This window comes from Diceros bicornis, chromosome 2 (genome assembly GCF_020826845.1).
Source record: "Diceros bicornis minor isolate mBicDic1 chromosome 2, mDicBic1.mat.cur, whole genome shotgun sequence".
NCBI lineage: Eukaryota > Metazoa > Chordata > Mammalia > Perissodactyla > Rhinocerotidae > Diceros > Diceros bicornis.
In genome coordinates, this window is record NC_080741.1 from 43,550,227 (window position 1) to 43,565,076 (window position 14,850).

The window sequence follows — 14,850 nt, forward strand, 5'->3', positions numbered from 1 at the left end:
GGGGCGGGAGCGTCGGGCTCCGGACAGTGGAGGATCCTGGTGCCGCCCTCCCCCCACGCCACTCCGGCCCGCGGGGGCCGCGGCCCGCCCGCCTCGGACTACGGTGCCCTCCCAGGCCGCCCTCCAGTCCCGACCGGTGGGAGAGCCGCGGGGCTCTACCTAGGAGAGCGTCCGGGCAGCGCGCGGGCGCCCCGCCCCGCCCCGGGGCGTTCGGACGGCGGCAGCCGGCTCGGCGGCGCGGGGACTACTTTCCCCCGTCCACCCGCGCCCCGCCCCTTGTCCTCGCGCGGCGGAACGCTCCGCGCTGCGCCGGTGGCGGCAGGATACAGCGGCTCCTGCGCGACTTATAAGAGCTCCTTGTGCGGCGCCATTTTAAGCCTCTCGGTCTGTGGCAGCCGCGTTAGCCGGTTCCCGAGAGCGGAGAGCGAGGGGAGGCGGAGACGGAGGAAGGTCCGAGGAGCAGCTCCGGTCCCCGCCGAGCCGCCACTGCAGGCCGAGGACGGTCGGACTCCCGCGGCGGGAGGAGCCTGTTCCCCTGAGGTGCTTGGGCGCTCCTTTCCTTACCCTTCCGGGGCTGCTCCCGCTCTCTCTTCGGAGCTAAACTTCGTCGCGGGCGCGCGGTCCCGGCGGCAGCTGGAGCCCGGCTCGGCGCAGCCGTGGGGCCCGGGTTGGGAAGCAGGGGTTGCTGGCTGGGGGCGCCAGGGAGGCGGCGGGGGCGGGCCGCGCCCGGGGGGCGGAGGGCGGCGGCAGGGCCCGGGTTCCGGTAGCGCTGCGCCTCGGGGGCCCCGGGGGCGCCGCTTGCGGGGAAGGGGCGCCGCGAGGGCGCGTCCAGGAGCTCGGATGGCCGGTGCGGGGGGCCTGTGGTTTTCGTCCGGGGCTCCGGTCGCGGCCGAGTTTGGGGGAGGGACCCTGCGCCTCGGGATGCGCCGGGGCCGAGGTGGGGGGCGGGGTGGGGACGGGGGGCTCCGCCTTTCCAGCCTCAGCGGGGAGTTGGGGTCCGGTCGCTGGGCCTGGGACGCACCCTGGGTCCCATCTGCCTTGCGGATAGGGCCAGTGGACTTTCTCTCCAGATTCCCTCTTTCGTTCTTAAGGACGAATTAAGGGAATTCTTAAGAGAATTGTGTTTTTTTTTTTAACGCCCTGCCTATGTGAGTTTGGCACTGGCGCTTGTTTAAATGGAAGCAACTTTAAACCTTCAAACTATTAGTGCAGACAGTGCGATGCGTCAGTAGGGTTTGCACACAGAAAAATCCCTGTCTTGCACCTATTTTTTCTTGTACCGTGCAGTTGAGGGACAGCGGCGATGTGCAGTGTACTGGAGTCTTCTGGATTTACCGCGATGGGTGTGAGACCCTACTAAAAATAAGGGTTGGGGGGCCAGGCCAACTTGCTTGTTTCTTATCGAGCGAACCTCGGGAATTCAGCCTCTGACTGCTTTGCGAATTTTGTTCGTAGAAATTACTTATTCAGATAGTTTTTATGGCAGCTAAACTTGGTTATCCGAGCACGTTTTCTTTTCAGCGGAGTGAATTTTTCCCTCGCCACGAAATTGGTGAAATGAAATTCAAGCATTGCAGCTTCCTCCAGTGTTTTGTCTGGGGAGACGACTTTGAACAGAGACTTTCGAAGTTCTCACAGGCCGCTTTTGAATCCGCTAAACTTGAAAGCTTTGGCAGTTGGGTGTAGTTGTTTCCTTCGTTTTCTCTTCCCTTTTGGAGGGAGCATTGTTTTATACTTTGTATCTTCCAGACATCTGTGGTCTCCCCTCCCCCGGAGCTTGTGAGTGGTGAATGAAGAGAGACCGGCCTGCTGGTATGCAGAGGTCGGCAAAAGGAAATCGAGGAGTGGTTTTAGTGAAATGAGAGCTTTGTGTCATGAATAGCGGTGGCTTAGACTAGACATCAACTTGAAGAGACGGCTGTCCTTTGATAAGTCTAGGCTAATGTTTTTCGGATCGCTAAGTTATAAAATATTTTGGCATTTAGGAAGCCGTTTCATTATTGTCACTTGGTGAACATTCACTACCTTCAGATATCTTTGTGTTAACTTGTTTTCGTCCTAAGAAATATTAGACATAGCTTGAAATGTTACTTACATAATGCCGTTGTTTAGTATCTGCTTAAATTAGTGACAAACTTCTACTTTGGAGGCTTTTTTTTTTTGATCTGAACTAAGGCTTCTGCTCCATTCATTTTACTTTTTTTAAACTCAAAGTCTCTGGACTAAAAATACCATTAAGGTTTATTTGAGAGTATCGTTATACAAAATTTGATTAATTTGCACCCAATATTCATTACTTTGACCTAGTCTTTGTTCTGAAGGCCATGTACAAGGACGAGGCCCTAAAGTGATTGCAACAGTAACTTGAAAAACTTGCAGAAGACCATTCTATAGGATTAAAGGAATGCTGAGACTATTCAAGTCTGAAGTCCTTGAGGGGGGAATAAAAACCGGCACCGGAAAGTTTAGTATAGCACAAAACTTAGAGTCCTTGTGGAGTCCTAGGCCTGAGATTTTCCTGGAGGCCAGAGCAGTCATTTTAAATAGCTTTCAGGAAAAACCAAGTTTTTAAAAATAAGGTGGTTAATAAAAAAGTGAAGCATTTAACAGTGTTCAAATGTCAAGAAGCATTCGAGAGTTTTGTTGCTTATGAACTAATTGCTGACTACTTCCTTTACCAAGATTATGTAGAAAAATGTGTATTCCAGTATTAAAACTTATCAAACCATGAATTGAGCTTTCTACTGTGATGACTGAAATAAAACTTGTCCATATAAATAAAGTTCTGTATGCTTGTTTTCATAGACAGTTCCCTTTGCCCCCTCCCCAAATAGGAAGGAAAACATGAAGTAGGCAGATTTGTCTAAGGGTATTGAGATGTGATGCTTAGGAAAACTATCTGCAGATATCCTTTTTTATTGTTGGGAGGGGTGAGAAGAGGAGCATAAGTATTGTTGAAACTAGGGATGTGGAGAATTCAAGTTTGAATATCACTCTTTTATAGTTATTATAAGTTAGCAGTGAAATAAAACCCCAGAAATGGTCTACATAAGTATAGTTAGCCAAATGAAACTTTTATGTTATTGAAATGAAACAATTCATCTGTCCAGTTATAACATGATTTTGTTTCTCTTTCGTGGTTTACTAGTTGCTGATAATCCATAATTGTAGATGAGTAGGTGGTAAATTTTAAGTTTGTACTTTGAGCTTGGTTGGAAGCACGCTTGATTGCTAACCCAGGGCAGCAAGTTTGAATGCTTTTAGAGCAGGACAAACTTCTAATAAAAACTATCAGCAACTCTTTTGTAGTGCTACATGTTGACTTGTGACATTGTTTTTGAAAACATTACTGTATTCACCTAGTTGTTTTCTTGTAGCCCTCTTTTTATTGGGAATACAATATCTTTGTTGAAACAGCTTGACTGAAAACATTTTTATACCATAAAAGTAAATAATAAATATAGACGAGGAGGCTGCTTCTGATTAGTCCAGACCATGTAGCTATTGCCTCTTGTACCCTCGTTGAGAGGATACTGATTGCAGAATCAGTTCTCATTCTTTAACAGACTATTGTTTATGTAATACTATTGTAATTGTGACTGTGATAGTTAACTAGGTTAATAGGCTAAAATAAATATATATTTCTCAGGTTTCACAAAAGGAAAATAACAGTAGTCTCCCCTTACTTGAGAAGAATATGTTCCAAGACCCCCAGTGGATTCCAGAAACCACGAATAGTACCTAATCCTGTATATACTGTTTTTTCCTATACATACATCCCTATGATAAAGTTTAATTTATAAATTAGGCACAATAAGAGATTAACAATAACTAAAAATAGAACAATTATAACAAGATGCTGTAATAAAACTTAAGTGCATGTGGTCTTTCTCACAATATGTTATTGTACTGTACTCACCCTTCTTATGATGATGATGTGAGGTGATAAAATGCCTACATGATGAGATGAAGTGAGGTGAATGAGATAGGCATTGTGATGTAATGTTAGGCTACTATCGACTTTCTGACCAAAGTCAGAAGGATCATCAAAAGGATCATCTGCTTCCGGACTGTGGTTGAGGACCATGGTTGACCCTGGGTAACTGAAACCAGGGAAAGTGCAACTGCGGATAAGGTGAGACTGCTGTGTGTGTGAGATTTGTGTTGCTTGAAAATGAGTAGGAGTTAATTCGTATAGTTTTTCATCACTTAAACTCAGGAAAAAGGTCTCTGTTTCCTCTGTTTACTTAAGAAAGCTGCTTTTGTGTTTCATGCAAGACTGAGCTTGACTCAGGTTTGAAACCTAGATCCATCAGTTGAGGCCTGAATCCTGCTGTCCTTGAAGTATGTATATAATCTGCTTTCTCCCTAAGGAAAGAGAAGCTCTTAAAAGAGAAAGTCAGTCACGTTAGGAACTCCTTTTTAGAGTTTAACTACCTTTTGCATTTGTTAATTGTGGGCATCTCTTCTTTTAAGAGACATTCCCACTCCCAAAGTCACTCTCAAACCTGATTCAGCAGAGAGAGAGTAGTGTTAGGGCATGTTTTCATTGCACGCTTTGGTCATGTTGAGTGCCCTCCAGTGGATATAATGTAATGCTTGTGATTTTTCCCCCCTAGCAAGTTTGTTTGTGTGGAGTTTATTTATGAATAGTTCTCATGAGAAAGCATCAATCAAGAAATTGTTTGAATTTTAGAATAATTTATTCATATCAATACTGCTAATTAAAAGGTTGGCTTGAGAGAATGTCATCTCAACCAGTGTTTGCAAGAGAAAGGTGAAAGTTAAATTAGGGATTAAATTTTAGTTAAGTCACTTTAAACAGGCAGTTCTGTTTAAATATATCGTAATGATAAACCAAAAACTCAATATAACAATTTGGGGGTAAAAGATCGTAACGTTTAGCCATATTAATGAATTAGAGAAACAAATTCTTAGAAAAAGTTAATGAAGAAATGAATTGTCAGTTTATCTAACATCTGTTACATAGTAAAACATGAGTAAGTGCTCAACTCAGTTATATTATCAAAGAATATTATGTCTGTGTTAGGAACTAGATAGAAACTAAGCCAGTTGAGTATATGTGAACTCGAGAATATAATGCCCTAGTGACTATGGGTGTCATTTTGTATAGAGTTGTGGGCTATGATGATAGCCCACAAAATATCACTATACTGATATTTTGCCTTTTAAAATTTTCAATAAAAACCTTTCTCCATGCTCCTCTGTTAAAGTTCTTGCTATTTCTATTAGTAACATTATTTTCTGAAAATACTTGTTTCAAATCAGGTTCTGATTAGTAACAGAAATTCTGAAGCCTATTCTAAATTATCTTTTGGAAGTCAAACGGTCATTTTATGGAAAATTCTCAGAGTTTAGAAACTTATTTTTTCCTTTGTCTTCCATAATGGGTGGTTGAAATGAAATTAAAAAGTTGACAGAGTAGGGAGGGAAAATGACAGTATCACTGCTCCACTTTGCTCTTGGAATTCAATATAATTTTGTGGAAACATTGATAATGATTTTTGACTATTTAAGAAATGTATTATTGTTATATCTAATTTTTTTTCTAACAAGAAGACCTCAGTTTCATGTAAATGGTGATTTCAGAATGAATTGTGTTCCTTCATAAAGGATCACATTTGGAATTAGTAATGTCCAAGTTGATGCTTAGTATTTGCAGCATTTTCTCTCTATAGGTCAAATAGCTTCTGTTCTAATTTTCCAAGATTTTGATGAGCTATAAGAGTAGATTTGAAAGTTCTTTTAAAAATTATGTACATAAAGCTTACTGAGAAAAACGTCTACCTATTAGGGACTTAATTTATCTCTTGAAATTGGCAATATAGCATACAACAATTTGACATTCAAGATATGTGACTAAAGTAAGATTGCTTTCACAAGCCATATAGGTTGGTCTTACATTACAGTGGGAATGACTGCTCAGCGTCTCCAGGGCCAGGCAGGTATAGGGTAACTGGGGCACTGGACTAAACAAGTTGGAGAGCACATGTCCCATCTAAGCAGCCATCTTCAGCAGCTCCAGCCATTATGTGGGAATATAGTTCATGTTATCACATCATCTGACTCTTTTTTTCCTAAGAGAAGCAGGACATCTAGATTAATGTGCATCCCTTGATTTGCACATGTTGGTGAATGAAATTCATGTTTTAAGATACTATTCAGCACAAATTAAATATAACTATTAGCAGGCTACTGCCAGTTTGTAACATCTGCAGTAGTGCCATTTGGAGTACAGTTTTTTTTTGTTGTTTTTTGTTTTTTTGTGAGGAAGATCAGCCCTGAGCTAACATCCAATGCCAATCCTCCTCTTTTTGCCAAGAAAGATTGGCCTTGGGCTAACATCCGTGCCCATCTTCCTCTGCTTTATATGGGACGCTGCCACAGCATGGCTTGACAAGCAGTGTGTTGGTGCGCGCCCGGGATCCGAACCTGCGAACCCCGGGCTGCCGCAGCGGAGCATGCGCACTTAACCACTGTGCCACCAGACCGGCCCCTGGAGTACAGTTTTTTATGATGATGATTATGCTAAGTGACTGAGGATAATATGATTCTGTGGATTTCTATTACTTAGGAATTAAGATTGTTAAACTATTAAGTTCATATTTAGGTATTTGAAAAATGCCTTGTATCAATGGATTATAGATTAGGAACTTAAAAGCATGTTTATGTTATTAACTTGTTTGTGAAATCTGGGAAATCCACACTCTCAGGTTTAGGAATTAAGATGGTTTGGGTCAAGGAAAAGGAGGAGAAAAAACAACTTGATCATTACTTGATCATCTTAACTATAGATTTTTAAAGTGTAGTTTTAAAAGAAGTCTCAAAACAATCTCTGAAGGCACTTAAAATGCTGGACAGATTCTGGCTGTATATACACAGTCATGCCAGCCTGAAATTTTAAATCATATCCTGGTTTTTGGCCAAAGTCTGCATTTCTAAGATAAATTATTATCAGACTAGATCCAAAACTGAAAAGCAAAGTTTAGATGATGAAAAATTAATTAAATATAAGTTTTACTTAAATTAGTGGCATACTGCTATTTGGTCAGAATAAATTTCTGCAGGCAATTAAATAGATTTTGGTTAAATCTTTTACTGCTAAGGCAGAGTTGTTCATTTCTAAAGTTTGAAAAGTTGGGTGTTTAGTCTTCAGACTACATGTTTAAATGGCAAACTATGTCTGGACTGAAAATGCAAAACCATAAGCCAACATTGGTTTTAAAAAGCATCATCTGAAAATAGTGCTGTAGGCTGCATTTGTTTTTATATGATATGGTGTAGAATGCAAGCAAAACTGATCAGTGGACTTTTCACATAACATTTATCCCAGAGATGCTTACCCCCTTGCCTATGCCACAATCCCCATGTAACTTTACAGAGCCACTATAAAGTTTCTCTTGTAGTATTCCAGAAATTTCCTGCCTCTGATTTCTTTTGAACTTGTTGAAAAGACTCTCCCCCTCCTCCAGTAGTTTGAAGAGTGTCAACAGCTGGATTATGCTGGGGTGAAACTGCTTCATAGAACTTTCCATTTGCTCCCTTATTCATTTCCATCTCTTAATTTCCTCACTAATATTCCTGTGGTTTTACTTGCGATGTTATAATTCACATGTTGCTGGACTGATTTTCCTTTTAACTGATTTGTAACAGGTGTGTTAAACAATTAGTTAAAAAAATTAGGGGTGGGGGAGATGATATTTTTAAACTGTTTAAGTTCTTTCAAGTTCATCGGTCCTCATGGTGTACAGATCATATCCGTGATTAATAAATCTTATCTTGAATGCTGGTAGCTGATCTACCTTGGAAGTAAAAGATGTGCAAAAGCTGAAAGGTTAGTTTAATTCTTTTATTAACAGATATTGCTATTATGATAGCAAAAATAATTGTGATATATATATACATATATACACATACTATTGTACATTAGCCATATAAAAATATGAGAAGTTAGATTTACTGCAAAATTTCTTGGGAGTGCAATTTGAAGATGGTCTTAAATGATTGTAGTAATTTCTTGCACTGAGGGGTGGTTGTTGTAAACTGACCCCCAATCCTGCTGCCCCTTTTTTTTTGAGTATAATTAAGTGGTTTGGGGGTAAGGGTGTAGGGAGTGAGTCTGTCTTTGAAGTTTTCCATATACTAGATGAATGCCACATGTATAAGGGAGGAACAAAGGTTTCTTGGAAATATTTTTCAATCCAACTATGGAGGTTTCCAAGTAGAGTTCCATTCCCCTGTGTAGAAAGTACTGACGTAGACACTTAAAATCTTTTCTGAGCTACTTGAAAGAATGTAGCCATGTCAGATATTACTTATACCTAATAGTTCATTAGATACAAATGTAGACACTAAATGTTACATAGGAAACATTGTATGCTGACAAAGCACTCTTTAGATAGTTTCATAAATTTAGTCTTTCTGGCATTTTGCTTAATTTTAAAGTTTGTTTAGTGTTTTTTTCTGTGTGTGGGAGGAAGATCAGCTGTGCTAACATCTGCCAATCTTCCTCTTTTTTTGCTGAGGAGGACTGGCCCTGGGCTAACACCCATGCCCATCTTCCTCCACTTTATATGGGACGCCGCCACAGCATGGCTTGCCAAGTGGTGCGTCGGTGCACGCCCGAGATCCGAACCGGTGAACCCCGGGCCGCCGCAGCAGAGCGCACGCACTTAACCGCTTGCGCCACCGGGCTGGCCCCAAGCTTGTTTAGTTTTTAAGCCCAACTATATTATTAATTTTTTTATTTGCTATCTTATTTCTGTTGGAAAAGCCACATGAGAATATGAAATAAGGTTTATATTGTTCTAACTTCTAGTTATGAGTATTCTCTGTGATCCATTCATGTAGTAAAACTGTTATTTTGTATCTGATAGTTGTCCTCTGTAGGTCACTATTTCCTGCCTTAATTCTGTCGTTGTTTCCTGGGTCCTCAATCAGAGTGCCAGCCATTTTATTCCCCATAGAATGAGAAATAGGAGGCTAGAAAGTTTAAGAGATTAGAAATCTGGAATACCAGAAGATTGGGAGTCACTTGTGAGACAAAGTAATGATTGTTAAAATGGTATTGTTGATAAATAGAAGCTGGGAAATACTAAAATTGCATTCTTTTTTGTAAGAATACTTATTAATCATGCCTGAAGAATGCCCTGACTAGATGCTAAAAGGCCTCAGGTTTTTCTTTATTGCCATTTTACCCCAGATCATATTACATTTCTCTAGAAAGCTCTAAAACAGAAAAACTATTTAGTCTTCTCTTTGCTCCTCAAATTAGTCCCCTTTCCCCCATCAGAAGCTAAGCAGGAACTCCTGTACCTTCTTATCATCCATCTGCATGAAGGGTCCGTCTTTATAATGGAGGAAGTATTACATGCTGGTCAGAGGCCAGTCCTGACACACGGCTTTTCAAGGACTTTGTTCATTTAGTTATACCTCACTCTTCTGTGTTACCCTTATCCCTCCAGATTCTAATCCCATTGCTTTTTTTTTGTCTCCACCTCTCACCTTTTATCATCTTCTGAAATCCAGTCATTGTGCCTTCTGGAACTCATAGTCATCAGCAGATCCCTTTTATTCTCAATCTATTCTGAGAATCTTCCTTCTCTTTCTTGCTCCAGTTGTAACCGAGCCTCTCCCCTGATAATGCTACTTCCCTTGCAGCTCTCTCAAGTTTTCCCTTCTTGCACACCTTTTACTGCTGAATCAAGAGTCTTTGTTCCTCATGGTCACTTCTTGACCCTTTTTTCCCAGAACTTCAAGCTTTGACTCTCATGTCATCAAATTATATCACTCACTACCCGTCTTTATTTTAGTCATCTACCAACTTTCCTGGGTCATTTCTCTCCTTCCTTGAACACTTTATTAGCTCCTAGCTTACTGTCTTCTTAATTTGTCATAATTCTTGGTGATACCAGTGTCGGTGTAGAGCAGTGCTACTCAAAATGTTGTCTGGGCTGTGAACTGTTTGTATCCAGTATGAATTACGATACGGAGTTCGTGCCAGAATGTAAATCACCTATGACACTAAGTTCACTGTTTAGTTCAGTTCACTTGTATGTGTGTGTGTGTGTGTGTGTGTGTGTGTGTGTGTGTGTGTGTGTGAGGAAGATTAGCCCTGAGCTAACATCCGTTGCCAATCCTCCTCCTTTTGCTGAGGAAGATTGGCCCTGGGCTAACATCTGTGCCCATCTTCCTCTACATTATGTGGGACGCTGCCACAGCATGGCTTGACAAGCAGTGCATCGGTCCACGCCTGGGATCTGAACCTGCGAACCCCAGGCTGCCAAAGTGGAGCATGCAAACTTAACCACTACGCCACCGGGCCGGCCCCTCAGTTTACTTTATTTGTAGCAAGACTTTTTTGATGAAGGAAGCAGTATGTTGCTTTATAATCTGGCATAAGCTCCTGTGGTGTTGTGGTCTGGCACTTTGAGTAACATTGATGTAGAGGATGCTTCCCATATTCTGGCCTCTTAGTTCCTTCATTTCTTCTCCAATTAATCTTATTTTTCACTCTGATTCAATCACATTCTCACTGTCATATCCTAGAATACCTTGTCTTTTACCAATAACTTCCGCCCTCCCCAGTCTCATTTCAAGTGTCCCACTCCCTTATTCCTGTAGTAAATACTTTCAGTTCCAACAGCCCTTCAGCCCCACTGGAATGTACAATCTATCTATCCATCTAAGCTTTTCAGTATCCCTCCCCATCACTTCTACCCAGCTGAAATTTCACATTGAATCATAATCACTTTTTTATATACATTGTCAACAGCCTTGTCCCTTCCTGGCTTCATGCCCAGTGGTCCCTGGTCTATTAGTTCACCCTCCTTTATGACTATTCCTTACTTTTTTCTCTCTTCTCAAACCTCCCAACACCTCCTCCCCTGTCCTTACTCATCTAATGCTGTAGCTTTCTGTTTTCATTAAGCATATTGAATAATTGGAAGAATTCCTGCACATTTCCATATCTGTGACTGTGCCCTTTACCTTGTCCTCTGTCACTATGGGTGAATTGTAATGTTCCAAGATAAGGACAGCCTTTTGTCTTGCTCTCAGGAGTATTACTCTGTTATTCTCCCTTCTCTTGCATCATTGGTTTTTCTTTCTCTACTGGCTCTTCCCATAAGCTTACAAACATACTGTTTATCCTACTAAAAAAAAAAAAAAATCTCTTCTTCCTGTCTCCCCTTTCACTCACTACCCCAGTTGCTTTTCTTTACAATAAAACACCTTGAAACAATTCCTTATATGCACTCTCTCCCCTTTTCTTTTGAACTCCTACCAGTGACTACCATGTTACAAATTTCCAGTTCTCATCTCACAAACCTATTAGTAGCATTTGGCATAGTTGCTTGAAAAACACTTTTTCACTTGGCTTCTAGGCCACCAGGTCTGCTAGCAGGTTTTCTTTCTACCTCATTGGCAGTTCCCTCTTAGTCTCCTTTGCTTTTTCTGTCATCTCTTAACTCTATGTTGGAGTGGCTACAAGTTTAGTCCTTGGACCTCTCCTTTTTCAGTTGTCTCATTGCACTTCAGTCTCATAGCTTTAAACAGATAGTGTTTAATCTATTTGCTGATGATTTCCAAATTTGTATCCTACCCTGGGTTTCTTCCCTGAACTCTAGATCCTTATATCTAACTATTTTTTCAACATTTTAGATGTCTAAGAAGCATCTCAATTTATCTAAAACTGAGCTCCCAATTTTCCCTAAAGCTGCTTCTCTTAGTCTTTCCTAAATGTGACTCTAACTTTCCAGTTACTCCAACTTAAAACCTTGCTGTTCTTGACTCATCTTTCTCTCACACCCCATATCCAAACCCTGTCTGCAAATTGTGTCTGCTCTCCCTTTAAAATATATCCAAAATCTAACCCTTTCTCACCATAGCCATGCCATCTTAATTTTTTGCCAGGCTTACTGCAAAGGCCTTCTAACTGGTCTCGCTTCTTACATCTTTGTTCCCCTTAAATGTATTTCTAACACAGTAGCCCTAGTAATCCTTTTAAAGAAATAGATCATGTAACTTTTCTGTTCAGAAACCTCCAGGGGCTTACCAACTCATTCAGTAAAAGCACAAACTCCTGCATGTTCGAACCACTGTCTTTATTACTTATTACTTTTCTCCTCTCACTCCTTGTCACCCATGCTGCCCTTTTTGTTTTTCCTCCAGTTGGTCAAGCATGCTCCATACCATGGCTCACTTCCTCACCTCCTTCAGGCTTTTCCTTGCCATCCTGTTTAAAATCTCAGTCCTTCTCCAACTTCCTATCTCCTTGCTTGCTTTATGTTTCTCCTTAGTCCTCATCGCTGTCTAACATAATAGATATTTTACCTTTTTTTTTTTTTCTTAGCATCCCAGAACATAAGCTCCAGGAAGAAAGGGATTTTTGTATTTCCTTCACTGCTTTCTCCCCAGTGCCTAGAATCATAGTACCTAGTAGTTGATCGATAAATATGTGCTGAGGGAATGACTTTGAAATCTTATCACCTCATTTGGGGTCATTCCTAGTAGCGTACAAATGTATTCCAGACCTTTGTGAAGATGGTTTCTTCTTGTCATCTATGGCTCATGTCAGATAGCACTTCCACATTGAGGTCTTCTCTGTTCACCCATTTTTATTTTGTCGTATTATCCTCATTTATTTGGTTTGTGCACTTAATTATGCTCTGAAGTAACATTTGTTTACTTGCGTGTTCTTTTCACCTCTCAGAGTCTTGTCCTGATTTTGCATCCCTGATATCTTCAACAGTGTCTGGAAGTAATAGGTGCTCAGTAAAGGTTTGTTGAATGGGTGAATAGTCTAGAATTGGACAGCTTTTGTTTCCCTCCAGCTAATGCCCCATTTATTTTTCTAATGCCACGTTTATTTTTCTCCTATGGACATGGTCTCCACTTTTCATCTCCCATTCCAGTTCATGTTCTGCTTTCATTAGTTCAGTGAGTGTGCTCTTGCTGAGCTCACTGTTGTACCTCCATGTTGACCAATCAAATGGATACTTTCTAGCTTTAGTCTTGCTGGACCACTCAGCATTTGGTGCGTTTTTTTACTTTCTTCCTTCCAGAACAGTACTCTCCAGTAGAACTTTCTGTGATGGTGGAAATGTTCTACATCTATGTTGTCCAGTGTGGTGGCCACCAGTGACATGTAGCTGTTGAGCACTTGAAATGTGATGATGTGACTGGAGAACTAAATTTTTAATAAAATTAAATTTAAATGTAAATAGTTGCATGTGACTAGTGGCTACCGTATTGGACAGTACAGTTCTAGAAGCACTCTTCTTTTTTTTCTTACATTGCACTGAGCTCAGTAAGTATCACAACCTAATTACTCAAGCCAGACGTCTACCTAGGACTCACCTTTAATTCCTCTCATCTACCATAATTTTTCTCATTTACTGCAGCCAGTCCATCAACAGAGCCTGTTATTTCTACCTCCAAACTATTTCTCCAGTCTAGCTACTTTTTATGCCTAGTGCTACTGCCCCAGCCTAAGCCACCACTGTTTATCACCTGGACTATTGCTATAGTTGCTTTACTGGTTTCCCTTCTTTCTTTTTGTCCCGTTTCAGTTTTTTCCATTATAGCCAAAACCATCTTTTAAAAACTCAAATGGGATCTTGTTCTTCACCTGCTTGTAACCTTGCATGGACTTCCAGTGTCACTTAGAATATCAAGTGCATTCCTTACCAAAGGCTAGAGAGCCCTACATGTTCTATTTTCAACTTCATCTCATTGCACTCACCCTTTCCCACTGTAATGGAACTACTCTGTCTCAACGGTTGGTTGGTAAAAAGATGATCAGGTCTTTCATGACTGGGTTTTTGCACATGTTATTTCTTGTTTGTGGAATGTTCCTGCTCTGCTCCTTACATGCTCTTTGCATCCTTTTTCAGCTCTCAGCTTGATGGCTATCCTCAAGAAGCTTGTGGCCACTCTAAGTAGGACCTTCCACTTGTCCTTGTGTCATTCCACTCCCTTCTGTCTCATGTTACTTAGTTATACACTTATCAGTCCTTGTAATTGTTTGTCTCCTTATCAAGAATGCAAGGACATGTCTGTTTTAATCACCACTGTATACCCAGAATCTGTTACACCTTCTGGCATGTAGCAGTTGAATAAATGAATGAAATCTATACATACATTGCATTTATGCTATTGATATTGCTGTGTCCTGGAACTGTTGAGTATGTAAATGAAGGAATTGTGGGAAAGCTTTCTTGTGGAATAGAAAATCTCTTTTGATTAACATCACAATTTGGTAAATTGAGAAAACAAAAAACAATATACCAATGGGGCATTCATGTATAGCTCCAGGTTATGACTCATTTGTTGGTGTATTTTTGGATTCACAATAGAACAGAGATTTAGAGCTGTTCCTTGAAGTTCGTTGTATTGAGATAAGTAAAGCAGTCAGATTTCTTTGAAAATAAATGCTTCCTAGCTCACTTTATTTTCTGTAATATTCTGCTGCTCTTCCTAAATATGAGAGCCTCATAATTATGAGACCTATTACTATGGTAAGGCTGTCAAAGGCAGCAAAATGTCTTTCTGTTTGGGAGAGTAACATAAACTTGATATGCGTGGTGGGGAACAGAAGGTTGCTCAAGATTAAGTAAGAATCTGTGTTGTCTTAATGAATAGAGGCTTCTCAAGGAGCTGATGTGAGGGTTACTCTGTGGAGTCAAGTGTGTTTTGTTGTTTTTTGTTAACTTGGGTTACTAATTAATTAATTGGTTAATGTTATACAGAGTTGGATCGTACGGTTTGTGTACAGCTGTAGCCCTTTGCTGGTGTTAGTGGCGTCTGCATGTATGTATGACACTTTAA

At 40.9% G+C, this 14,850-nt stretch overlaps 1 protein-coding gene across 3 annotated transcripts in view; it reads left to right on the top strand.

Moving 5' to 3' along the window:
• Nucleotides 1-375: 375 nt before the first annotated feature.
• Nucleotides 376-14,850, top strand: part of CTNNB1 (catenin beta 1) — a 37,224-nt gene continuing 22,749 nt past the window's right edge. For all 3 annotated transcript variants that reach the window (XM_058555660.1, XM_058555668.1, XM_058555675.1), the window contains exon 1: nt 376-540. The gene's annotated coding sequence lies outside the window, so the exon portion shown is untranslated. The remainder of the gene's footprint in view (nt 541-14,850) is intronic.